The sequence below is a fragment of the Arachis hypogaea genome, chromosome 11 (genome assembly GCF_003086295.3).
Source record: "Arachis hypogaea cultivar Tifrunner chromosome 11, arahy.Tifrunner.gnm2.J5K5, whole genome shotgun sequence".
Classification (NCBI taxonomy): Eukaryota; Viridiplantae; Streptophyta; class Magnoliopsida; order Fabales; family Fabaceae; genus Arachis; species Arachis hypogaea.
In genome coordinates, this window is record NC_092046.1 from 110102503 (window position 1) to 110129720 (window position 27218).

At 39.2% G+C, this 27218-nt stretch overlaps 1 non-coding gene across 1 annotated transcript; it reads right to left on the reverse strand.

Moving 5' to 3' along the window:
• Positions 1-7819: 7819 nt before the first annotated feature.
• LOC112724824 (small nucleolar RNA R71) lies at positions 7820-7923 on the reverse strand. Its single transcript, XR_003163969.1, has one exon. It is a non-coding gene; the product is annotated as a small nucleolar RNA R71 (small nucleolar RNA).
• Positions 7924-27218: the final 19295 nt, after the last annotated feature.

Sequence of the window (27218 nt, forward strand, 5' to 3'; positions counted from 1 at the left end):
GTTGGAGGCATCACACATAATCTTGAATGGCTGACTCCAGTCTGGTCCTCTCACAATCGGGGCTTGAGTTAAGGTGATCTTCAGCTGATCAAATGCATTCATGCAATCCTTACTCAGCTCAAACTCAACATCTTTCTGCGACAGTCTGGATAAAGGCAATGCTACCTTACTGAAGTCCTTGATAAATCTCCTGTAGAAACTTGCATGACCAAGGAATGAACGGACTTCCCTCACGGAAGAGGGGTAAGGAAAACTAGAAATGACATCTACCTTTGCTGGATCTACAGAAATACCAGTATTAGAAATAACATGTCCTAGTACAATACCTTGTTTTACCATAAAGTGACATTTTTCCAAATTTAAAACAAGTTTTGAACTAACACACCTGTCTAATACTCTAGCTAAACTATCCATGCAAAGGCTAAATGAATCACCATATACGCTAAAATCATCCATGAAAACTTCCATACAGTTCTCAATAAGATCTGAGAAGATACTCATCATGCATCTTTGGAAAGTAGCCGGTGCATTACATAAGCCAAAAGGCATCTTTTTGTATGTATACATTCGAAAGGGACCTGTAAAAGTAGTCTTCTCCTGATCTTCAGGAGCTATACGAATTTGAAAATAGCCTGTATAACCATATAAAAAATAGTAATGTGATTTACCTAACAGGCGATCAAGCATCTGATCAATAAATGGCAAGGGGTAATGATCCTTACGAGTAGCTTGGTTGAGACGCCTGTAATCAATGAAACCTCTCCAGGAATTCTGCACTCTAGTTGTCAGGAGCTCTCCATGCTCATTCTTTACTGTTGTGACTCCAGACTTCTTGGGCACCACTTGTACTGGACTGACCCATTCACTATCTGAGATGGGGTAGATGATATATGCTTCAAGTAGTCTGGTCACTTCTTTCTTAACAACTTCTAAGATGGTGGGGTTCAGTCTCCTTTGAGGTTGACGAACAGGCCTTGCTCCTTCTTCTAAAAATATCCTATGCTCACAAACGTGAGGGTTGATGCCTACTATATCCGCCAAGCTCTACCCAATTTCTTTCTTATGTCTTCTCAGCACACTGAGCAGCTGCTCCTCCTGTTGGGAAGTGAGTTCCCTTGCAATGATAACTGGGAGCTTCTGATTATCCTTAAGGTAAGCATACTTGAGGTGGGGTGGAAGGGGCTTTAATTCCAATTTCTGCTCATGGCTAGGCACTTGATCATCTGGAGCCAGTGATGGTTGTAACGTGTCTTCATCTTGTCCAGGGGGTGTCCCCACACTTGCACCTTGCTCCATGTGCCTCTCTTCTACTTCCTCCTGGTGAACTACAGCTACCGTCTCATTAATGATGTTGCACTGGAAGATGGAATGATCTTTAGGAGGATGCTTCATAGTTTCATCCAGATTGAATCTCACTGCTCTACCATCTATCTCAAAAGTGTAAGTTCCTGAGAAGGCATCCAGCTTGAACTTTGATGTCTTCAGGAATGGCCTTCCAAGCAGGATGGATGATGGTCTTCCTGAGTCATTAGGGGGCATCTCCAAAATATAGAAGTCAATAGGAAATGTGAGCCCTTAATGCTCACCAGCACGTCTTCAACAATTCCAACCACAGAGATAATGCTTTTATCTGCTAAAACAAAACGAGCTGCCGACCATTTTAAGGGAGGGAGCCTCAAAGCATCATATACAGACAATGGCATTATACTAACACACGCTCCTAAATCACACATACAGTCAGAAAATTTCACACTATCTATAGTAATAGTAACCATGCATGGACCTGGGTCACTACATTTTTCAGGTATATCACCCACTAAAGCAGAAATGGAACTACCTAGAGGAATAGTTTCTAAATTCTATAATTTATCTTTATGCATCCACAAATCCTTTAGAAACTTAGCATATCTAGGTACCTGCTGAATGGCATCAAAAAGTGGAATGGTTACCTCAACCTTTTTGAATATTTCTACCATTTTAGGGTCTAGTTCCATCTGCTTTTTGGGCTTCCTAGCAAGTTGTGGAAATGGGATAGGAATTGCGCCACTTGCAGCTTCTGCATCCCTTGGTGCTTCATTCCTTGGCTGAGCTGCTTCTTCTTCAACCATGTCTTGTACTTCATCTTCCTCTTCAACATTCTCCACTTCAACCATGTCCTCAACTGGTGCGTTTTCTTGCAAGCTTGGCTCCTCATGATTCCTCTCTTGTAGTTTGGTTTTGGACCTCAAAGTGATGGCGTTGATTCCACCTTTGGGGTTGGGTATAGGTTGAGAAAGAATTCTACTGGAGCTTGAAGGCTGATTATTGGAAGTATTCATTGATCCAATCTGTGAGGCAAGAGCTTGTACAACAGAGGTCAAACCGTTTAGGGGTGAAGCTAAGTGTACTCTACATGTCTTGCTGTCCTTGTGCAAGAGAGCGAAACATCTCATCAATGGAAGAGGAAGGGGGTAAGTGATTTAAGGGGTGGTGCACGGAATTGTGATCACACTTTTCACAACTCCGGTACAACTAACCAGCAAGTGGATTGGGTCGTCCAAGTAATACCTTACGTAAGTAAGGGTCGATCTCACGGAGATTGTGGGCTTGAAGCAAGCTATGGTCATCCTGTAAATCTTAGTCAGGCGGATTCAAATGGTTATGAGGTTTTGATAATTAAAATATAAATAAAACATAAATTAAAATAAAGATACTTATGTAATTCATTGGTGGGAATTTCAGATAAGCGTTTGGAGATGCTTTGTTGCTTCTAAACCTCTGCTTTCCTATTGTCTTCATCCAACCATGCGTGCTCCCTTCCATGACAAGCTGTATGATCCTCTCGGATGAAAAATACCAAGTACGGTTTTTGCACGTCTAATCAACTATTGGATTTCTCGTCTCGGATGAAAAATACCAGGTACAGCTACCGCACGGCTAATCATCTATCGGTTCTCACTAGCGTCGGAATAGGATCTCTATATCCTTTTGCACACTGTCACTGCACCCAACATTTACGAGTTTGAAGCTCATTACAGTCATCCCTTCCCAGATCCTACTCGGAATACCACAGACAAGGTTTAGACTTTCCGGATCTCAAGAATGCTGCCAATTGGTTCTAGCCTATACCACGAAGGTTCTAATCTCACGGACTTGGTCCGTGAATTAGAGACCCAAGAGAATATACTCCGGCTGTCTTCCAATGACTATGTTGAACATCATGTAGACCGCTTGTGGTTGTCAGGCACGCGGATCTTGGCTAAGCGAGTAACGAAGATAGTGGGTGATTGTCACGGGTCACCCCTTCATTCTGACTTAACTGAATTAAGTAAGAGAGTATATCTTGGAGAAGAAGTAAGCGTGAATTAAAAGAAAAATAATACTACTTGCATTAATTCATGCAGAACAGCAGAGCTCGACACCTTAATCTATGAGGTGTAAAAACTCCACCGTAGAAAATACAAAAGAGAAATAGGTCTAGGCATGGACGAATGGCCAGCCTCTCCAAATGTGATAAATGGCATAAGCTCTATAAAAGGTCTAAGGACTAAACGTCCAGAGATGCGAATACAATGGTAAAAAGTGCTATTTATACTAAACTAGTTACTAGGAATTACAGAAAATAAGTAACTAAGTGCAGATAATGCAGAAATCCACTTCCGGGGCCCACTTGGTGTGTTCTTGGGCTGAGCATTGAGCTTTGCACATGCATAGGCTATTTCTAGAGTTAAATGCCAGCTTGGATGCCAGATTGGGCGTTTAACTCCAGTTCTGGTGCTAGTTCTGGCGTTTTACGCCAGAAAAGGATCTCTGGTGGGCGTTTAGAAGCCAGTTTGGGCCATCAAATCTCGGGCAAAGTATGGACTATTATACATTGCTGGAAAGCTCAAGATGTATACTTTCCAACGAAATTGAGAAAGCCCCAATTTGGCTTCTGTAGCTCCTGAAAATCCACTTCGAGTGCAGGAGGGTCAGAATCCAACAAAATCTGCAGTCCTTTCTCAGCCTCTGAATCAGATGTTTGCTCAGGTCCCTCAATTTCAGCCAGAAATTACCTGAAATTACAGAAAAACACACAAACTCATAGTAAAGTCCAGAAATGTGATTTTTGCATAAAAACTAATAAAAATATAATAAAAGATAACTAAAACATACTAAAAACTATGTAAAAAGAATGCCAAAAAGGCTATAAATTATCCGCTCATCACAACACCAAACTTAAATTATTGCTTGTCTCCAAGAAACTTAAAACAAAATAGGATAAAAAGAGGAGAAAATACAATAAATTTCAAAAATACCAATAAAATTTAGTTCCAATTAGATGAGCGGGACTAGTAGCTTTTTGCTTCTGAACAGTTTTGGCATCTCACTTTATCCTTTGAAGTTCAGAATGATTGGCATCCATAGGAACTCAGAATTCAGATAGTGTTATTGATTCTCCTAGTTCAGTATGTTGATTCTTGAACACAACTACTTTATGAGTCTTGGCCGTGAACCTAAGCACTTTGTTTTCCAGTATTACCACCGGATACATAAATGCCACAGACACATAACTGGGTGAACCTTTTCAGATTGTGACTCAGCTTTGCTAGAGTCCCCAGTTAGAGGTGCCCAGAGTTCTTAAGCACACTCTTTTTTCTTTGGACCACGACTTTAACCGCTCAGTCCCAAGCTTTTCACTTGACACCTTCACGTCACAAGCACATGGTTAGGGACAGCTTGATTTAGCCGCTTAGGACAGGATTTTATTCTTTTGGGCCCTCCTATCCATTAATGCTGATGCCAGGGCATCTTGGCCAATTTCACTGACCTTTTCTTTATTGTTTTTAGGGTAGTTTCATGCATTTCTTTAGGAAATAAGCTAGTTTTGGGTAGATATTCACCTACACCTTGATTCAAGCATACATTGTGCATTTTACATTATTTCATGAGGATTTTGCATGAATTTATTGACAAATTTTATGCTGCATTACCCATGACTTGGACTAGAACTTTGATGCACTCTGTTGCTTGATTTCAGGACCAAAGGAAGCAAGGAAAGGGAGGCAACTTGCAAGGTTAAATGAGAAAAGTGATTGCCAATGACACTCTCAAAGCCATCATTGCCCACGTTAAGAGTCACGTTAACTAAGTTAACATGAACTCTAACGTGGAAAAGGGAAGTTGAGCCAATGTTAGTGACACTTAACATTGTCACTAACGTTGGCAAACACTCATGAGTGGCCACGTTAGAGCCCACGTTAACCTAGTTAACGTGGCCTCTAACATTAAAGGGGGAAGAGAAGCCAACGTTAGTGACATTCAACATTGTCACTAACGTTGGCCTAAGGATGCAACACACCACGTTAACTCCCACGTTAACTTGGTTAACGTGGGAGCTAACGTAAGAAGTGAGAGTTGTCGACAACGTTAGTGACACTCAACATTGTCACTAACGTTGGAAGCAACCACACAACCCCCCAAGGAGCCACGTTAACTTCCACGTTAACTTAGTTAACGTGGAAGCTAACGATGAGGAATGAATGATGAGCCAACGTTAGTGACACTCAACATTGTCACTAATGTTGGGATGGCTAAGAATGGCCTCGTTAGAGGCCACGTTAATCTAGTTAACGTGGACTCTAACGTGAGATCTAAGGGCACATTGGAACGTTAGTGACAATGTTGAGTGTCACTAACGTTCTCGAAGGTTGGCAAGGCCACGTTAGAAGCCACGTTAACCTAGTTAACGTGGGGTCTAACGTGAGGCAAAGGGGTACAATGGAACGTTAGTGAAAATGTTAAGTGTCACTAACGTCCTCGAACTTATACTTTCACTAAATGTAAACACCCCTAAAGCCCTAAGCTGAAGTCTCTGTCCACTTAGCACTTTCTCTCTGCAAGTAAAGCCAAGCCCAAATGAAGAAAAGAACTGCTTCAAACTCAAGATCCAAAGGCCCAAGACTTGAAGAGCCAACTAGAAGCTGAGAGAAATAGTATATATAGGAGTAGCTTTGAATTGTTAAGGAGCTCTAGAAGCTGGAAAAAGGAGAACTACTCTCTGTATTTTATCTTCTCTGTATTTTCTAGTTTTAGGATGTATTCTCCATCTTTGTTTTCATTTTCAAGAGCTATGAACTACAAAACCCCTTTCATTGGGTTAGGGAGCTCTGTTGTAATTTGATGGATCAATACTAATTTTCATTATTCTTCTTCTATCTTTTCTCTTGATTTTACTTGAAAGCTTTCAATCTTCATCCAATTGAGTAGTTATCTTGGAAGAGAAGCTATTCAAACTTAGGTCTCTTTTGAACCTTGAAAGAGGAATGAAGAGATCAAGCTAGAAATGCTTTCTTATGCTGGACCAAATTGGGTTTGGATGGGTATGTGACTATAACCCTCTCAATACTTGATTTGGGAAATGCATGTGGTATAATTAGTGACCATACTTCATCTCTTCTCATGAGCAATTGACCAAGGAATTGGCTATTGATCAAGATTTGAGAGATTGAATTGCAAGAAATTGTAATTCAATCACTTAAGATTGCCAAGGAGATCAATGAGTGCATTGATTGAGGAAGAGATGAAAATGAACTTGATCCGGAGAATTGCAACATCTCCTAAGCCCAATGAACTCCCCATCTCTGATCTTACCCATTCTCTTTAATTTCTGCCATTTACTTTTATGAGCAAATCTCCCATTCCCATTTACAATTCTGCAATTTATTTTCAGTCATTTACTTCCAATCCTTTAATTCTAGCATTTACTTTTCTGTTATTTACATTCCCGCCATTTTATTTTCTACAATTCTCAACCCAAATTCTGGATTCGCTCAACGAGAACATTCTTCTAATTAAAGTTGCTTGATCAATCAATCCCTGTGGGATTCGACCTCACTCTATTGTGAGTTTTTACTTGACGACAAATTCAGTACACTTGCCGAAGGGAGATTTGTTGTGAGACAAGTTTTCCACGCATCAAGTTTATGGCGCTGTTGCCGGGGATTGATTGTGCATCAACAATGATTAAATTGGAAGATCACTAGATTGAGCATTTTTATTTTGTGAATTTCATTTTCTGTTTGAGTGATTTACTTTTTGTTTTTGTTAAACTTCTTCCCTTCCCCCTTTACTCTTTTGTTCTTCTTTGTTACTTTCAATTCTGTTTGCTAATGCACTAACTGTTTGATATATTGCATCACCCACAACTAACAGTAATTCTGACACAAATACTTTCTGTACCTATCTTTTCTTGCTTGCACTTGATGGTTGTATGACAGGGAGAAGAAGGGGGGCTTCAACTTCCTTCGATTCTAAACCTGAGAGGACCTTCTTTAGATTAAGGAGGGAGGCAAGAGGAAAGAAGGTGGTTGGTGCTGAGGAAGAAGAGGAATTCTTTGAAACAAACATGGAAGACAACATGGAAAACCATCATGAAGAAGAAGATCACAACTTTAGGGGAGGAGGTAGAGCAAATCATGCTGGGGAGGATAGAAGAGTTTTGGGCTCTTACATCAATCCAAACCCAGGCAATTGTGGAAGTAGAATCCAAAAGCCAACAATCCATGCCAACAACTTTGAACTTAAACCACAGCTAATCACCCTTGTTCAGAACAACTGTTCGTTTGGAGGAAGTGTTCAAGAAGACCCCAATAAACATTTAACCACCTTCCTGAGAATATGTGACACAGTGAAATCTAATGGTTTTCATCCTGACGCCTATAGACTGCTCTTATTTCCATTCTCACTCAGGGACAAGGCAGCCAAATGGATGGAATCTTTCCCAAGGGAAAGCTTGACAACTTGGGAAGACGTGGTGAACAATTTCTTAGCAAGATTTTACCCTCCTCAACGAATCAATAGGCTGAGAGCTGAGGTCCAAACTTTCAGGCAACAAGATGGTGAGACTCTATATGAAGCATGTAAGAGGTTCAAGGACTTAACAAGGAGGTGTCCACCTGACATGTTCAACGAATGGGTGCAGCTGCACATTTTCTATGAAGAGCTCTCTTATCAGTCAAAGAAGGCCGTAGACCATTCATCTGGAGGATCTTTGAACAAGAAGAAGACCATTGAGGAAGCCATAGATGTCATTGAAACAGTAGCAGAGAATGACTACTTCTATGCTTCCGAAAGAGGGAATACAAGAGGAGTAATGGAGCTAAACAATGTAGATGCTCTGTTGGCCCAAAACAAGCTCATTACCCAGCAGCTGGCTGACCTCACCAAGAAGATGGAGATGAACCAAGTAGCAGTAATCTCCACTTCATCAACAATCCAAGAAGGAGTGAATGAAGAAGCAGAGGGGAGTCAGGAGCAAGCCAACTACATTGGGAATTCACCAAGGAAAAACCATGATCCATACTCCAAAACCTACAACCCTGGATGGAGAAACCACCCAAACTTTGGGTGGGGAAGTGAGCAAGATCAAAACCAAGACCAGAGACGTTACAACTCCAACAACAATGCCGCTCACCAGCAATTCACACAGAGGACATCTCAATACCCCCACAATAACACTTCTCCACATACTTATCAAAACCAAAATAGCACATCTGCTCCGAATCACCCATCAATTGATGACAAGCTCTCTAAGATCGAAACCTTAATTGAAGGAATATGCAGAGACATTCGAGACAGTAAAGCATTCAGAGAGGAAGTGCAGTCAAACATGCAGAATCAAAATGCTGCCATCACGAAACTGGAGACACAAATCAGCTATCTGTTTAAGCAGCTTCCTAACCACAATTTTTGCTATGATGCCCATTCAAGCAAAAGGGAGGAGTGTCAAGCTATCACACTTAGGAGTGGGAAGGAACTGAAGGAACGTCCCCAAAAACCACAAGAAGAAGGCTCAAATGAAAAGGGAGAAGAGCAAGATGGAGTTCAACCCCCACGTCAAGTCTGCAGAAAGAAAAAAAGATACCCCAACTGAACATCTCAAGAGCTCCATATCCCCAGCTATTGAAGAAAAAGGAAGATGACAACCAGTTCTTGAGATTTTTGGAAATCTTCAAGAAGCTACAAATCAACATACCCTTTGCTGAAGCCACAGAACAAATGCCACTCTATGCCAAGTTTTTGAAGGAGCTAATGACTAAGAAGAGAAGCTGGAAGAACAATGAGATTGTGATACTAACTGAAGAGTGCAGTGCTATCATTCAGCATAAACTACCTCAGAAACTGAAGGATCCTGGGAGTTTTCAGATCCCTTGCATTATAGGAGAAATCACAGTAGAGAAGGCTCTTTGTGACTTAGGGGCCAGCATCAATTTGATGTCAGTAGCTATGATGAGAAAGATGAAAATTGAGGAGGCTAAACCAACAAAAATGGCCCTACAACTGGCAGACCGATCGTTCAAATTCCCTCACGGGATAGTAGAGGATTTGCTAGTAAAAGTGTGAGATTTCATATTTCCAGCAGATTTTGTGGTGCTGGACATGCAGGAGGACGCCAAGACCTCCATCATCTTGGGAAGGCCATTCTTGGCCACTGCTGGAGCTGTCATTGATGTTCAGAAGGGTGACCTCACCCTGAGATTACACAATGAAAAGATGACATTCAATGTGTTCAAGGCCATGAGTTATCCACCAGAACAATTGGGGGAATGCATGAGGTTAGATGCACTTGAGGATGAAGTGCAGGAGAATTTTGAAGAAGAAGAACCTGAAGAGGACGAGAGATTGGTGGAGGAAGAATCTGAATCAAGTGAAGAGGTAGCCACAGCAGAAATACATATACCAGATGCACCAAAGGAAGGGAACGAAAAGTCAGAAGCACCTAAACTTGAACTCAAAGCACTGCCACCCACTCTCAAATATGCATATCTAGGAGAAAATGAAAACTATCCAGTGATCATAAATTCATCCCTCAGTCAAGATCAAGAGGACGAGCTACTCAAGGTGCTGCGGGAGCATAAAGATGCCATTGGATGGACCCTTGCTGACTTGAAGGGAATCAGTTCAGCCATATGCATGCATAAAATACTGTTGGAAGATGATGCCAAGCCATCCATTCAATCCCAAAGAAGGCTGAACCCAATCATGAAGGAAGTGGTACAGAAAGAGGTTATGAAGCTTTGGCAAGGAGGGGTCATATACCCAATTTCGGACAGCCCTTGGGTTAGCCCCATACATGTTGTGCCAAAGAAGGGAGGAATCACTGTGGTTACCAATGAGAAGAACAAGCTCATACCTACAAGAACCGTCACAGGATGGCGGATGTGCATAGACTACAGGAAACTCAATGAGGCTACACGAAAGGACCATTTTCCCCTTCCATTCATGGATCAGATGTTGGAAAGACTTGCAGGGCATGCATATTATTGTTTTCTCGACGGTTATTCAGGATATAACCAAATAGTGGTTGATCCGAGAGACCAAGAGAAAACCTCATTTACTTGTCCGTATGTAGTGTTTGCCTATAGGCGCATGCCATTTGGATTATGTAATGCCCCTGCAACTTTCCAACGCTGCATGCTTTCTATCTTTTTAGATATGATAGAAAAATTCATTGAAGTTTTTATGGATGATTTCTCGGTATTCGGAGATTCTTTTCCTAGTTGCCTACATCACCTCGCCTTGGTATTGAAAAGATGCCAAGAGACCAATTTGGTCTTGAACTGGGAAAAATGCCACTTCATGGTGACAGGAGGAATAGTCCTTGGTCACAAGGTCTCTCACCAAGGCATTGAGGTTGATAGAGCTAAAGTAGAACTTATTGAAAAACTACCCCCACCCAGTGATGTTAAGGCAATTAGGAGTTTTTTAGGGCATGCTGGTTTTTACAGAAGGTTCATTAAAGATTTTTCAAAGATAGCCAAGCCCTTAAGCAATCTCCTTGTATCTGATACACCATTTATCTTTGATGAAACATGCATGCTAGCATTTGCACATTTGAAAATGAGGTTATCCTCTGCTCCTATCATTTCCCCACCTGATTGGAACCTACCATTTGAATTGATGTGTGATGCATCTGATTTTGCAGTTGGGGCAGTGTTAGGACAAAGGAAAGATAACCTAGTTCGTGTGATATACTATGCTAGCAAAGTCCTTAATGAAACTCAAAGAAATTATACCACTACTGAAAAGGAGTTGCTAGCAATAGTTTTTGCATTTGACAAATTTAGATCATACCTCATTGGTGCTAAAGTGATTGTTTTTACAGATCACACAGCACTTAAATATTTGTTTGCCAAGCAAGAATCAAAGCCAAGACTAATAAGGTGGATCTTACTGTTGCAGGAATTTGATATTGAAATCAGAGACAAGAAAGGAGTGGAGAACAAGGTGGCAGATCACCTATCCAGAATCCCTCATGATCAAGGTGGAGAAAATGATACAAATGTGAACGAGCTCTTCCCTGATGAGCAGTTGATGACAGTTCACAAAGCACCATGGTTCGCAGATATTGCAAATTTCAAGGCAACTGGGGCATTACCCCCAGGGATCAATAAACATCAAAAGAGGAAGCTCATGAATGATGCAAAATACTTTGTCTGGGACGAGCCATATCTCTTCAAGAAATGTTCAGATGGAATCCTTAGAAGATGTGTTTCGGAAGAGGAAGGGAGAGAAGTCCTGTGGAACTGCCACGGTTCATGTTATGGCGGGCACTTTGGAGGGGACAGAACTGCAGCAAAGGTGTTACAAAGCCGATTCTTTTGGCCCACCCTTTTCAAGGATGCCAAGGAACTAGTGAAAAGCTGCAATGAATTCCAAAGATCTGGAAACCTGCCCAAAAGAAACGCCATGCCACAAAATTTTATCTTGGAACTGGAACTGTTTGATGTGTGGGGAATAGATTTCATGGGACCATTCCCAACCTCATATGCAAACAAGTACATCCTGGTAGTAGTGGATTATGTTTCCAAGTGGGTAGAGGCTATTGCAACCCCAACTAATGATAACAAGGTAGTCATGAACTTCCTCAGGAAGAATATCTTTAGCCGGTTTGGAGTCCCAAGAGCCCTCATCAGTGATGGAGGGAGCCACTTTTGTAACAAACCACTAGAAGCTCTCCTCCTACGATATGGGGTAAAACACAAAGTAGCCACACCTTACCACCCTCAAACGAGTGGGCAAACTGAGATATCCAACAGAGAACTAAAGAGGATCCTGAAAAAAATTGTGGGTGCATCTAGAAAGGATTGGTCGAAGAAGCTGGATGATGCTCTTTGGGCATACAGAACAGCATTCAAAACTCCACTTGGAATGTCTCCATATCAACTGGTCTATGGGAAGGCTTGTCATTTACCACTGGAGCTGGAACACAAAGCTCTCTGGGCTATCAAGATACTAAATTTTGACAGCATTGCTGCTGGTGCAAAAAGGATCTTGCAGCTGCAAGAGATGGAGGAATTCAGGTCACAAGCCTATGAAAACACTAAGATGTATAAAGAGAAGGCAAAGAGAAAACATGACTTGCATCTTGCGCCAAGGAGTTTCGAAAAGGGGCAGCGAGTACTCCTTTACAATTCTAAATTAAGGCTGTTCCCAGGAAAACTCAAGTCAAGGTGGTCCAGACCTTTCATGGTTACGAAAGTATCACCATATGGCCACATCGAAATCACGGATGAAGGGTCAGAGAGGACTTTTACAGTGAATGGACAAAGACTCAAGCATTATCTGGGCAACATGGGGGAAAACCCCAGAGTAAAGTACCATCTCAAGTAATTAAGAACTCGTCGAGCTAGCGACGATAAAAGAGCGCTCTTTTGGGAGGCAACCCAACCTCAGGTAGTTTCACTTTCATCTTTATTTCAATAAAAAAAAATTCACAAGTCGTTTCCCCTGTATTGTAAGGAGCTAAGTTTGGTGTTCCACACCAGAACAATCCAAGAGTGATGGTGTAATTCTAAGTTTGGTGTTCCACCAAAGGACATTGGTTAGAATTACACTTCACTCCAAAAGAACATTGCTAGCTCCATCCAATCAAGAGAAACCACTTAGATGTAGTTAGACTATAGGTTATCATTGTTTTGTTAACAAGATATGGGGTTCGCTGCATATGTGTAATGATTGGACTGGGCAAGGAACTAAGTTTGGTGTTCACACACCAAATTGAGTTCAAAAAGCACCAGCATACATGCAAGCTAACTATGTCTCAAGTGCTTTGGGAACAAGCAACTTCCAGTAACCTTGCAGGAACTTTATGAGAAAATAGTGCACCTCCACCCAAAGAAGCTAGGCAGCAAAAAATAGGATGATGACAAAGAGAGAGGGCAACCAGAAATCATCACCCAAAGGTTATATTGTTACTTAATTCCATTGTACTCAGAAGTGTTGAAAGTTGGAAGTCTGAATGCACTTTTGATTTGTAGTTACTCGTAGTTTAACCTTTTTTAAAATTCTGCCTTTTAGGTTCTGAATAGGTCTATTTGTGCTAGTCTTTATGTCACTGCATCCTTACTTAACTTACTTGTATGCTTGTCCCTTTTGAATTTAATGAAGAGAGAATGATTATTTTTAAAAGACCAGAGTAGAGTTCATAATGTGGAAGTGCATTCATGAATCTTTGGGGTAGTCATAAGTAGCTAAGTTGGTTCAACCACAAGGCTAGGAGGACAACTATCTATCCTGAATACTTGACTTTGGATATACCCATGAGACTAAGTAGATGACAAGATCCTAATAAGAAAAAAGGGAAAGAATAATAGAAGTGAAAAACAAAAGAAAAAGAGTAAGCAATAAGGCTAGGCACCAATGGTTTGGACCTTGAGACAAGTGTCTGTGGTGCTCCTGTGTGAGGGATCTACTTGGATGAATAAGCTCTCAGGGGTGCTTTATCACTTGGTAACTTGGGTTAACTAACCCGGGATTATCAGCTGAAAATCCACTATCAAGAGTAACCCTCACTACAGAGCATTTAGTAACCCAAAGAGGTGCTGGACACCAAGGTCTCAAGAAAAGAAAATAAACAAACTATATGCCTGTGGTGTGTATGTATGGGGGAGAGACTTGAGGGAGTAAGTCCTTAGGGGTGCTTCAACACCTAGCACCTTGAACCAACTGGTTCGGGAGTGTTGGCTGAAAACTTATCTTAAAGAGTTGCCCCCTTACAGAGCACTTAGCCTAAATAACACAAATAACCCTTGAAATAACAATAAAAGGGTCAATGAATAAAAGTCTCATGGGATATAGACAAAGTAAGTGTTTAGGGACATGATAAAGGTCTGAAAGCCAGTAATGGAATGAACCTAAGTTGCTATGCATGAAACCACCATAAAATCAGTAACATAACTTCCACAAGAATGACTCATTCCTCTAGATATTCCATTCATCATTCTCTTGTTCCAGTACTTGCTTAGGGACAAGCAAGCTTTAAGTTTGGTGTTGTGATGCCAGGGCATCTTGGCCAGTTTCACTAACCTTTTCTTTATTGTTTTTAGGGTAGTTTCATGCATTTCTTTAGGAAATAAGCTAGTTTTGGGTAGATATTCACCTACACCTTGATTCAAGCATACATTGTGCATTTTACATTATTTCATGAGGATTTTGCATGAATTTATTGACAAATTGTATGCTGCATTACCCATGACTTGGACTAGAACTTTGATGCACTCTGTTGCTTGATTTCAGGACCAAAGGAAGCAAGGAAAGGGAGGTAACTTGCAAGGTTAAATGAGAAAAGTGATTGCCAATGACACTCTCAAAGCCATCATTGCCCACGTTAAGAGTCACGTTAACTTAGTTAACGTGAACTCTAACGTGGAAAAGGAAAGTTGAGCCAACGTTAGTGACACTTAACATTGTCACTAACGTTGGCAAACACTCATGAGTGGCCACGTTAGAGCCCACGTTAACCTAGTTAACGTGGCCTCTAACGTTAAAGGGGGAAGAGAAGCCAACGTTAGTGACATTCAACATTGTCACTAACGTTGGCCTAAGGATGCAACACACCACGTTAACTCCCACGTTAACTTGGTTAACGTGGGAGCTAACGTAAGAAGTGAGAGTTGTCGACAACGTTAGTGACACTCAACATTGTCACTAACGTTGGAAGCAACCACACAACCTCCCAAGGAGCCACGTTCACTTCCACGTTAACTTAGTTAACGTGGAAGCTAACGATGAGGAATGAATGATGAGCCAACGTTAGTGACACTCAACATTGTCACTAACGTTGGGATGGCTAAGAATGGCCACGTTAGAGGCCACGTTAATCTAGTTAACGTGGACTCTAACGTGAGAACTAGGGGCACATTGGAACGTTAGTGACAATGTTGAGTGTCACTAACGTTCTCGAAGGTTGGCAAGGCTACGTTAAAAGCCACGTTAACCTAGTTAACGTGGGGTCTAACGTGAGGCAAAGGGGTACAATGGAACATTAGAGAAAATGTTAAGTGTCACTAACGTCCTCGAACTTATACTTTCACTAAATGTTAACACCCCTAACGCCCTGAGCTGAAGTCTCTGCCCACTTAGCACTTTCTCTCTGCAAGTAAAGCCAAGCCCAAATGAAAAAAGGAACTGCTTCAAATTCAAGATCCAAAGGCCCAAGACTTGAAGAGCCAACTAGAAGCTGAGAGAAATAGTATATATAGGAGTAGCTTTGAATTGTTAAGGAGCTCTGGAAGCTGGAAAAAGGAGAACTACTCTCTGTATTTTATCTTCTCTGTATTTTCTAGTTTTAGGATGTATTCTCCATCTTTGTTTTCATTTTCAAGAGCTATGAAAAACTAAACCCCTTTCATTGGGTTAGGGAGCTCTGTTGTAATTTGATGGATCAATACTAATTTTCATTATTCTTCTTCTATCTTTTCTCTTGATTTTACTTGAAAGCTTTCGATCTTCATCCAATTGAGTAGTTATCTTGGAAGAGAAGCTACTCAAACTTGGGTCTCTTTTGAACCTTGAAAGAGGAATGAAGAGATCAAGCTAGAAATGCTTTCTCATACTGGACCAAATTGGGTTTGGATGGGTATGTGACTATAACCCTCTCAATACTTGATTTGGGAAATGCATGTGGTATAATCAGTGACCATACTTCATCTCTTCTCATGAGCAATTGACCAAGGAATTGGCTATTGATCAAGATTTGAGAGATTGAATTGCAAGAAATTGTAATTCAATCACTTAAGATTGCCAAGGAGATCAATGAGTGCATTGATTGAGGAAGAGATGAAAATGAACTTGATCCGGAGAATTGCAACATCTCCTAAGCCCAACGAACTCCCCATCTCTGATCTTACCCATTCTCTTTAATTTCTGCCATTTACTTTTATGAGCAAATCCCCCATTCCCATTTACAATTCTGCAATTTATTTTCAGTCATTTACTTCCAATCCTTTAATTCTAACATTTACTTTTCTATTATTTACATTCCCGCCATTTTATTTTCTGCAATTCTCAACCCAAATTCTGGATTCACTCAAATAGAACATTCTTCTAATTAAAGTTGCTTGATCAATCAATCCCTGTGGGATTCAACCTCACTCTATTGTGAGTTTTTACTTGACGACAAATTCGGTACACTTGCCGAAGGGAGATTTGTTGTGAGACAAGTTTTCCACGCATCAAATGCTCACAGCGTTGGATCCTTTTTACCCTTGCCTTTTGGTTTAAAGGGTTATTGGCTTTTTCTGCTTGCTTTTTCTTTTTCTTTTGCCATTTTTTTTCGCAAGCTTTGTGTTTTTCACTGCTTTTTCTTGCTTCAAGAATCAATTTTATGATTTTTCAGATTATCAATACCAATTCTCTTTTTTCATTATTCTTTCAAGAGCCAACAGTTTTAACATTCATAAACTTCACTATAATAAATATGCATTGTTCAAGCATTCATTCAGAAAATAAAAAGTATTGCCACCACATCAAAATAATTAAACTATTTTCAAGATAGAATTTGAAATTCATGTACTTTTTTTTCTTTTTTAGAAAACATTTTTCATTTAAGAAAGGTGAAGAATTCATGGAATCATTCATATCTTTAAGACATAGACACTAGACACTAATGATCATGTAATAAAGACACAAACATAGACAAAACATAAAACATAGAAACCGAAAAACAGAAAAATAAGAACAAGAAAATTAAAGAACGGGTCCACCTTAGTGACGGCGGCTAGTTCTTCCTCTTGAAGATCCTATGGAGTGCTTGAGCTCCTTTATGTCTCTTCCTTGCCTTTGTTGCTCCTCTCTCATGGCCTTTTGGTCCTCTCTGATTTCATTGAGGACAATGGAGTGCTCTTGGTGCTCCATCCTTAGTTGCTCCAAGCTAAAACTCAAATCTCCTAAAGAGGTGTTGAGTTTCTCCCAATAGTTGTGTGGAGGGAAATGCATCCCTTGAGGCATCTTAGGGATTTCTTGATGAGGGACTTCCTCATGCTCTTGTTGAGGTCCATGAGTGGGCTCTCTTGTTTGCTCCATCCTCTTTTTAGTGATGGGTTGTCCTCTTCAATGAGGATGCCTTCATCTATGACAATTCCAGCTGAATTGCATAGGTTACAGATGAAATGAGGGAAGGCTAACCTTGCCAAAGTAGAGGGCTTGTCCGCCATCTTGTATAGTTCTAGAAGTATAATCTCATGATCTTCTACTTCCTCTCTATTCATGATACTATGGATCATGATAGCCCGATCCATTATAACTTCAGACCGGTTGCTAGTAGGAATGATAGAGCGTTGGATGAACTCCAACCATCCCCTAGCCACGGGTTTGAGGTCAAGCCTTCTCAGTTGAACCGGCTTGCCTTTGGAGTCTCTCTTCCATTGAGCTCCTTCCACACAGATGTCCATGAAGACTTGGTCCAACCTTTGATCAAAGTTGACCATTCTAGTGAAAGGGTGAGGATCTCCTTGCATTATTAGCAAGTTGAATGCCAACCTCACATTTTCCAGACTGAAATCCAAGTAATTCCCCCGAACCATTGTGAGCCAATTCTTTGGGTTTGGGTTCACACTTTGATCATGGTTCTTAGTGATCCATGCATTAGCATAGAACTCTTGAACCATTAAGATTCTGACTTGTTGGATGGGGTTGGTGAGAGCTTCCCAACCTCTTATTCAAACCTCACGTCAGATCTCCGGATATTCACTCTTTTTGAGCATGAAGGGGACTTCGGGGATCACCCTTTTCTTGGCCACAACTTCATAGAAGTGGTCTTGATGGATCTTTGAGATGAATCTCTCCATCTCCCATGACTCAGAGGTGGAAGCAATTGCCTTTCCTTTCCTCTTTCTAGAGGTTTCCCCGGACTTAGGTGCCATTAATGGTTATGGAAAAACAAAAAGCAGAGATTTTTCCCACACTAAACTTAAAAAGTTTGCTCATCCTCGAGCAAAAGAAGAAAGAAAGTAGTAGAAGAAGAAGAAATATAGGAGATAGAGAGGTGTTTTGGTTTTGGCTAAGGGGGAGAGGGATTTAAGTGTTTATGATGTGTGAAATTGAAGGTGGTAAGGAGGGGTATTTATAGTGTAAGAGAGAGAAGGAAGTCGTGTATGAAGGGGTTGGGTTTGGGAAAGAAATGTTTTGAATTTCAATGGTGAGGTAGGTGGGGTTTTATGATGGATGGATGTGAGTGGTGAAGAGATTATGGGGAAGAGGGTAGGACTTGATAGGTGAATGGTATTTGGGGAAGAGGTATTGATGTGATTGGTCAAGGAATTCTGCTCCCTTCACCTTTCTGGCATTGAAATGCCCTCTGTGTGACATTTCTGGCGTTTAACGCCAGCTAGACACCCAGGCGCCCTTTTCTGGCGTTAAATGCCAGTCTGGCTGCCAATTTTGGTATTTAACGCCCAGAATGCTGCCAGACTGGGCGTTAAACGCCCATTCTGCTATCCTTACTGGCGTTTAAATGCCAATAAGCTTGTCTTCTAGGGTGTGCTATTTTTGATGCTGTTTTTTTATTCCGCTTTAATTCTGCAGCTATTTTTATGACTTCACGTGATCATCAACCTAAAGAAAACATAACATGACAATGGAAAACAAATGTCTATAAAATTAAATATTATTAAATAACATTGGGTTGCCTCCCAATATGCGCTTCTTTAATGTCAATAGCTTGACAGTGAAGCTCTTAGAGAGCTTCACAGAGACTCAGAGCTTAATGGTGGCCTCCCAACACCAAACAAAGAAGTTGAGTGTGGGGGCTCTATTTGACTCTGTATTGAGAGAAGCTTTTCATGCTTTCTCTCTTTGATTACAGAAGAAAATCCTTGAGCCTTAAACACAAGGTAGTCCTCATTCAATTGAAGAACTAACTCTCCTCTGTCCACATCAATTACAGCTCTTGCTGTGGCTAGGAATGGTCCTCCAAGGATGATGGAATCATCCTCATCCTTCCTAGTGTCTAGGATTATGAAATTAGCAGGGATGTATAGGCCTTCAACCTTCACTAAGACATCCTCTACAAGTCCATAAGCCTGTTTCATTGATTTGTCTACCATCTCTAGTGAGATTCTTGCATCTTGTACCTTAAAGATCCCTAGTTCCTCTATTACAGAGAGTGGCATTAGGTTTATTCCTGACCCCAGGTCATATAGAGCCTTCTCAAAGGTCATGGTGCTTATGGTACAGGGAATTAAGAACTTTCTGGGATCCGGTTTCTTCTGAGGTAATTTCTGTTGAACTAAAGCATTCAATTCATTGATGAGCAATGGAGGTTCATCCTCCCAAGTCTTATTACCAAATAACTTGGCATTCAGCTTCGTGATTCCTCCTAGATACCGATGAAGGGATTTTTGATGGCTTAGAATTCACAAATGAATTCTCGGTTCAAGTATAGTTTCTAAACCAAACAATAGTCCTTCCATACAAAAGATTGTTTGTCACTAAAACAAATCCCTAAATTTATAAATCGAAGTATTTGAACCTCGGGTCGTTCTCCCTAGGAATTGCGATGAAGTGTCTTGTTATTGGTTATGAGATATTTTGGTGTTTCGGGATAAGAAACAAGAAATGTAAGTGGCAAAGAAAATAAACTAACAACTATGAAAGCTCCTGGCAAGGTTATGAGAATTGGAAGATCTATCCTCATTATCCTCCTCAATTGTGATGAGAATTGTCCATTGCTACCACTTAGTTAACCTCTAACCATGGAGGAAAATCAAGTGAATGAATCAACTTGATTCCACAAGTCCTAGCCAACTTCCAAGGGAAAGACTAGCTTTAGTGGTATCCAAATCAATTAGCAACTTCTAATTGTCAATCAACAAAGGAATTAGATAATTCAAGTGTCACTAATTACTCTACCTAAGCCAAGAGGAACAAAATCTAACTCATATCTAAAAGAGGCATTTCAACAAACACATAGAAGGCATTAAAGGTAAACATTATTTATTGCAATAATTAAAGGAATCTACAACTACAAAAGCAAGAGACTAACAATTGAAAGGCAAAATAATTATGAAACAACAAAGAACTTACCAATTGTATTGAAGGAGAAATGTAGATCTACAAGAGAGAGTTCATAAACTACAACTAACAATACAAAGGAATTACAAGAGAAGAAGAGTTCTACAACTACAAGAGAGCAATTAGGGAAGAAAAAGGAAAATTAGAAGAGAAGAAGAAGTAGATCTAGATCTAAAACCAAATCCTAATTCTAGAGAGAAGTGAGAGCTTTTCTCTCTAGAAACTAACTCTAACTACATCTAAAACTTGAACTATGACTAATGATAAAAGTATGTTAATTTCCCTTCAATCCTTGACTTAAATAGAATCAGAAATGAGTTGGATTGGGCCCACAAGGCTTCTAAAATCGCTGGCCACGAGTTGCATTAAGTGAATCATGTGCAACCATCGGCGCATACGGGTACCGTGCGTCTGTGCGCCCCTATCCGCGATACAACTATAAATAATCTTATATGATTTTGAAGCTCCGGATGTTAACTTTCCAACGCACCTGGAACCGCATCATTTGGACCTCTGTAGCTCATGTTATGGTCGATTAAGTGCGAAGAGGTCGGCTTGACAGCTTTTGCGATTCCTTCATTTCTTCATGAGTTCTCCATTTTTTTCATGCTTTTTTCCTTCATTCTCTTGATCCAATCTTTGCCTCCTAAATTTGAAATCACTTAACAAACATATCAAGGCATCTAATGGAATCAAGGTGAATTAAATTTAGCTATTTTAAGTTCTAAAAAGCATGTGTTCACTCTTAAGCACAATTAAAGGAGAATTTACAAAACTATGCTATTTAATTGAATAAATGTGGGTAAAAGGTTATAAAATTCCCTAAATCAAACACAAGATAAACCCTACAAACGGGGTTTATCAACCTCCCCACACTTAAACCAAGCATGTCCTCATGCATAAACCAAGAAGGAAACAAATGGTATGGCATTTATTCAATGGAAACTAACTAAATGCAATCTACCTATATGCAACTATCGACATGAATGCAATTGCTTGGTCAAAATAAATCAATTCCCAAGAAGCATATATGCACAAGGGCTAAGGACTAGTAAGTCTAATTCACAATTGAATTAAGTTAATAAATATTTTTGCAAACTTGCATGAAGAGATGATCATAAGTGGAAAACATGTAATTGAGCATCAAACCCTCACCGGATGTATTTGCACTCTATTCGATCAAGTGTTTAGGGTTGATTCCCTCAATTCTCCTCTATTTCATGCTTTCTAAGATTTGTTTTTCTTCTAACAATCAACATTTATTCCAAGCATGCATACATTCATCATGAAGACTTTTCATTGGTTGTAATGGGGCTAGGGTCACGGTAGGATGCATATTTGGTCAAGTATAGTTTCTAAACCAAACAATAGTCCTTTCATACAAAAGATTGTTTGTCACTAAAACAAACCCCTAAATTTATAAATCAAAGTTTTGGAACCTCGGGTCGTTCTCCCTAGGAATTGCGATGAAGTGTCTTGTTATTGGTTATGAGATATTTTTGTGTTTTGGGATTAAAAACAAGAAATGTCAGTGGCAAAGGAAATAAACTAACAACTATGAAATCTCTTGGCAAGGTTATGAGAATTGGAAGTCCTATCCTTATTATCCTCCTCAATTGTGATAAGAATTGTCCATTGCTACCACTTAGTTAACCTCTAACCATGGAGGAAAGTCAAGTGGATGAATCAACTTGATTCCACAAGTCCTAGCCAACTCCTAAGGGAAAGGCTAGCTTTAGTGGTATCCAAATCAATTAGCAACTTCTAATTGTCAATCAACAAAGGAATTAGATAATTCAAGTGTCACTAATTACTCTACCTAAGCCAAGTGGAACAAAATCTAACTCATATCTAGAAGAGGCATTTCAACAAACACATAGAAGGAAGTAAAGGTAAACATTATTAATTGCAAGAATTAAAGGAATCTATAACTACAAAAGCAAGAGATTAACCATAGAAACACAAAACAATTATGAAACAACAAAGAACTTACCAATTGCATTGAAGGAGAAATGTAGATCTACAAGAGAGAGTTCATAAACTACAACTAACAATACAAAGGAATTACAAGAGAAGAAGAATTCTACAACTACAAGAGAGCAATTAGGGAAGAAAAAGGAAAATTAGAAGAAGAGAAGAAGTAGATTTAAATCTAAAACCTAATCCTAATTTTAGAGAGAAGTGAGAGCTTCTCTCTCTAGAAACTAACTCTAACTACTTCTAAAACTTGAACTATGACTAATGATAAAAGTATGTTAATTCCCCTTCAATCCTTGGCGTAAATAGTATCAGAAATGAGTTGGATTGGGCCCACAAGACTTCTAAAATTGCTGGCCACAAGTTGCATTAAGTGAATCATGTGCAACCATCGGTGCATATGCGTACCGTGCGCGTGCACACCCCTATCCGCGATGCAACTATGACAAATATTATATCATTTTGAAGCCTGGATGTTAGCTTTCCAATGCAACTGAAACCGCATCATTTGGACCTCTGTAGCTCAAGTTATGGTCGATTAAGTGCAAAGAGGTCAGCTTGACAGCTTTTGCGATTCCTTCATTTCTTCATGAGTTCTCCATTTTTTTCATGCTTTTCCTTCATTCCCTTGATCCAATCTTTGCTTCCTAAATCTTAAATTACTTAACAAACATATCAAGGCATCTAACGGAATCAAGGTGAATTAAATTTTGCTATTTTAAGTTCTAAAAATCATGTGTTCACTCTTAAGCACAATTAAAGGAGAATTTACAAAACCATGCTATTTTATTGAATAAGTGTGGGTAAAAGGTTATAAAATTCCCTAAATCAAACACAAGATAAACCCTAAAAACGGGGTTTATCAACCTCCCCACACTTAAACCAAGCATGTCCTCATGCGTAAACCCAAAAGGAAACAAAGGGTATGGCATTTATTCAATGGAAACTAACTAAATGCAATCTACCTATATGCAACTATCTACATGAATGCAATTGCTTGGTCAAAATAAATCAATTCTCAAGAAGCATATATGCACAAGGGCTAAGGACTAGTAAGTCTAATTAACAATTGAATTGAGTTATTAAATATTTTTGCAAACTTGCATGAAGAGATGATCATAGGTGGAAAACACGTAATTGAGCATCAAACCCTCACCGGTTGTGTTTGCACTCTATTCGCTCAAGTGTTTAGGGTTGATTCTCTCAATTCTCCTCTATTTCATGCATTCTAAGATTTGTTTTTCTTCTAACAATCAACATTTATTCAATGCATGCATACATTCATCATGAGGACTTTTCATTGGTTGTAATGGGGCTAGGTCACGGTAGGATGCATATTTGGTCAAGTATAGTTTCTAAACCAAACAATAGTCCTTTCATACAAAAGATTATTTGTCACTAAAACAAACCTCTAAATTTATAAATCGAAGTATTGGAACCTCGGGTTGTTCTCCCTAGGAATTGCGATGAAGTGTCTTGTTATTGGTTATGAGATATTTTGGTGTTTCGGGATAAGAAACAAGAAATGTAAGTGGCAAAGGAAATAAACTAACAACTATGAAAGCTCTTGGCAAGGTTATGAGAATTTGAAGTCCTATCCTTATTATCCTCCTCAATTGTGATGAGAATTGTCCATTGCTACCACTTAGTTAACCTCTAACCATGGAAGAAAGTCAAGTGGATGAATCAACTTGATTCCACAAGTCCTAGCCAACTCCCAAGGGAAAGACTAGCTTTAGTGGTATCCAAATCAATTAGCGACTTCTAATTGTCAATCAATAAAGGAATTAGATAATTCAAGTGTCACTAATTACTCTACCTAAGCCAAGAGGAACAAAATCTAACTCATATCTAGAAGAGGCATTTCAACAAACACATAGAAGAAATTAAAGGTAAACATTATTAATTGCAAGAATTAAAGGAATCTATAACTACAAAAGCAAGAGATTAACAATAGATAGGCAAAACAATTATGAAACAACAAAGAACTTACTAATTGCATTGAAGGAGAAATGTAGATCTACAAGAGAGAGTTCATAAACTACAACTAACAATACAAAGGAATTACAAGAGAAGAAGAATTCTACAACTACAAGAGAGCAATTAGGGAAGAAAAAGGAAAATTAGAAGAGGAGAAGAAGTAGATCTAAATCTAAAACCTAATCCAAATTCTAGAGAGAAGTGAGAGCTTCTCTATCTAGAAACTAACTCTAACTACTTCTAAAACTTGAACTATGACTAATGAGAAAAGTATGTTAATTCCCCTTCAATCCTTGGCTTAAATAGCATCATAAATGAGTTGGATTGGGCCCACAAGGCTTCTAAAATCGCTGGCCACAAGTTGCATTAAGTGAATCATGTGCAACCATCGGCGCGTATGCGTACCGTGTGTGTGCACACCCTTATCCGCGATGCAACTATGACAAATCTTATATCACTTTGAAGCCACGGATGTTAGCTTTCCAACGCAACTGGAACCTCATCATTTGGTCCTCTGTAGCTCATGTTATGGTCGATTAAGTGCGAAGAGGTCGGCTTGACAGCTTTTGTGATTCCTTCATTTCTTCATGAGTTCTCCATTTTTTTCATGCTTTTCCTTCATTCCCTTGATCCAATCTTTGCCTCCTAAATCTGAAATCACTTAACAAACATATCAAGGCATCTAATGGAATCAAGGTGAATTAAATTTAGCTATTTTAAGTTCTAAAAAGCATGTGTTCACTCTTAAGCACAATTAAAGGAGAATTTACAAAACCATGCTATTTCATTGAATAAATGTGTGTAAAAGGTTATAAAATTTCCTAAATCAAACACAAGATAAACCCTACAAACGGGGTTTATCAACCTCCCCACACTTAAACCAAGCATGTCCTCATGCTTAAACCAAGAAGGAAACAAAGGGTATGGCATTTATTCAATGGAAACTAACTAAATGCAATCTACCTATATGCAACTATCTACATGAATGCAATTGCTTGGTCAAAATAAATCAATTCCCAAGAAGCATATATGCACAAGGGCTAAGGACTAGCAAGTCTAATTCATAATTGAATTGAGTTATTAAATATTTTTGCAAACTTTCATGAAGAGATGATCATAGGTGGAAAACATGTAATTGAGCATCAAACCCTCATCGGATGTGTTTGCACTCTATTCGCTCAAGTGTTTAGGGTTGATTCTCTTAATTCTCCTCTATTTCATGCTTTCTAAGATTTGTTTTTCTTCTAACAATCAACATTTATTCAATGCATGCATACATTCAACATGAGGACTTTTCATTGGTTGTAATGGGGCTAGGGTCACGGTAGGCTGCATATTTGGTCAAGTGAGCTTGAGATTTGAATCTTTGATAAGCTTAGACTTCCCACCTAGCCTATGACATCCTATACAATTCAAAACTAACCTAACTACCCATTCTTCTCACTTTTTCACATACTCATGCATTCTCTTTTCTTTTCACAACTCATATGCATTGATTCTTATTGAACTTTTCTTTAGGGCATTTTGTCCCCTTTTTATTTCTTTCTTTTCCTTTTTCTTTATTTCTATATTTTTTTCTTTTCTTTTCTTTTCATTTGTTTTTTTTTATTTTTTTTCTTTTATTTTTCTCATTTTTTTTCCTTTTTCAATAAGGTATATACAAGGGTATCAATGCATATGGTTTTACATTTGATTAATACATGAGCATGCACCCAATTCCCAAATATTTACAACAAAAATATAAAACTACCCTTTTATTCAACCAATGTTCCCAATCTCCCCAAACTTGAATATAAAACACTCTCACTAGCCTAAGTTAATCAAATATCCAAATTAGGACTTTTATTATTTTTCGCTTTAAGGCTTGTAATGTGCTAAAATTATGAACAAACGGGTTAAGCGTAGGCTCAAATTGGCTAACAATGGAAGATAAAAGGTAAGGCTATTTGGGTAAGTGAGATAATTGAAATGATGACCTCAATCATATAAATGCATGAATACATAAAATAATGGAAATAAAGAATCAAACAAATCAAAGATCACAATCATAGAAAGAGAATAATGCACACAAGAAGGAAGATAAGTGATTATAAGATGTAACCATACAATTAGGCTCAAATCTCACTTGCTTGTGTTCTTAGCTCAAAAACATGATCCACAAGATATATAATCCAAGCAAGTTCTATGAAAAGTTTTCACTCAAATTAATTGGTGCCCTATAGATAGAAATCTTGAAGAACCTCATTATTTTGACCAAGCTTATTATGTATATATATGCAAAATTAAGAAAATACAACAAAAATCCTAAAAAGTGTTGACATTAGAAACTTGTCACCCAAAATTGCCGACCGGTCGGACGACCTCCCCACACTTAAAAGTTTGCACCGTCCTCGGTGTACTCAAAGATGAGCAAGGGGGTACGGCGACTCTCCAGATTGCTACCTTCAGCTAGTAGATCAACCGGCTGCTGCGTGTTCTTTCTTTTGCTTCCGGTTTTGCTTGTGGTACATCAATCATGTAAAATAGAAAGTAACACCATAAGATGAGAAAATACAAAGCAAGGAAGCATACATTGTTGGAATGAGGTAATAATCACTAGAATTGCGTGAGTGAATTAGTGTGACATTAGGAAAATAGGGATGTGAGTTCTAAATTAGGCGCCTTTTAGAACACACATTAGCATAAAAAGTTTTGTCACAAAAGGGGCATGCACTTTACTCATTTTAGTGTGCTTGAGATACTTTAAGTGAACTTGTAAGGTAAAACAAGCATTAAAGAATCATGAAGGCATTCAAGCTATAAGCATATGAATGCATATGATCGTGAAATACAATGTATTAGGGTAAATGCACACCATCTAATGTCAAGAGATTGCCTAATCAAAGAATAGGGTTCAAATCACATGGTGGCCAAATCATGCAATTCAAGAAGAGTTACAAGCTCGAAGG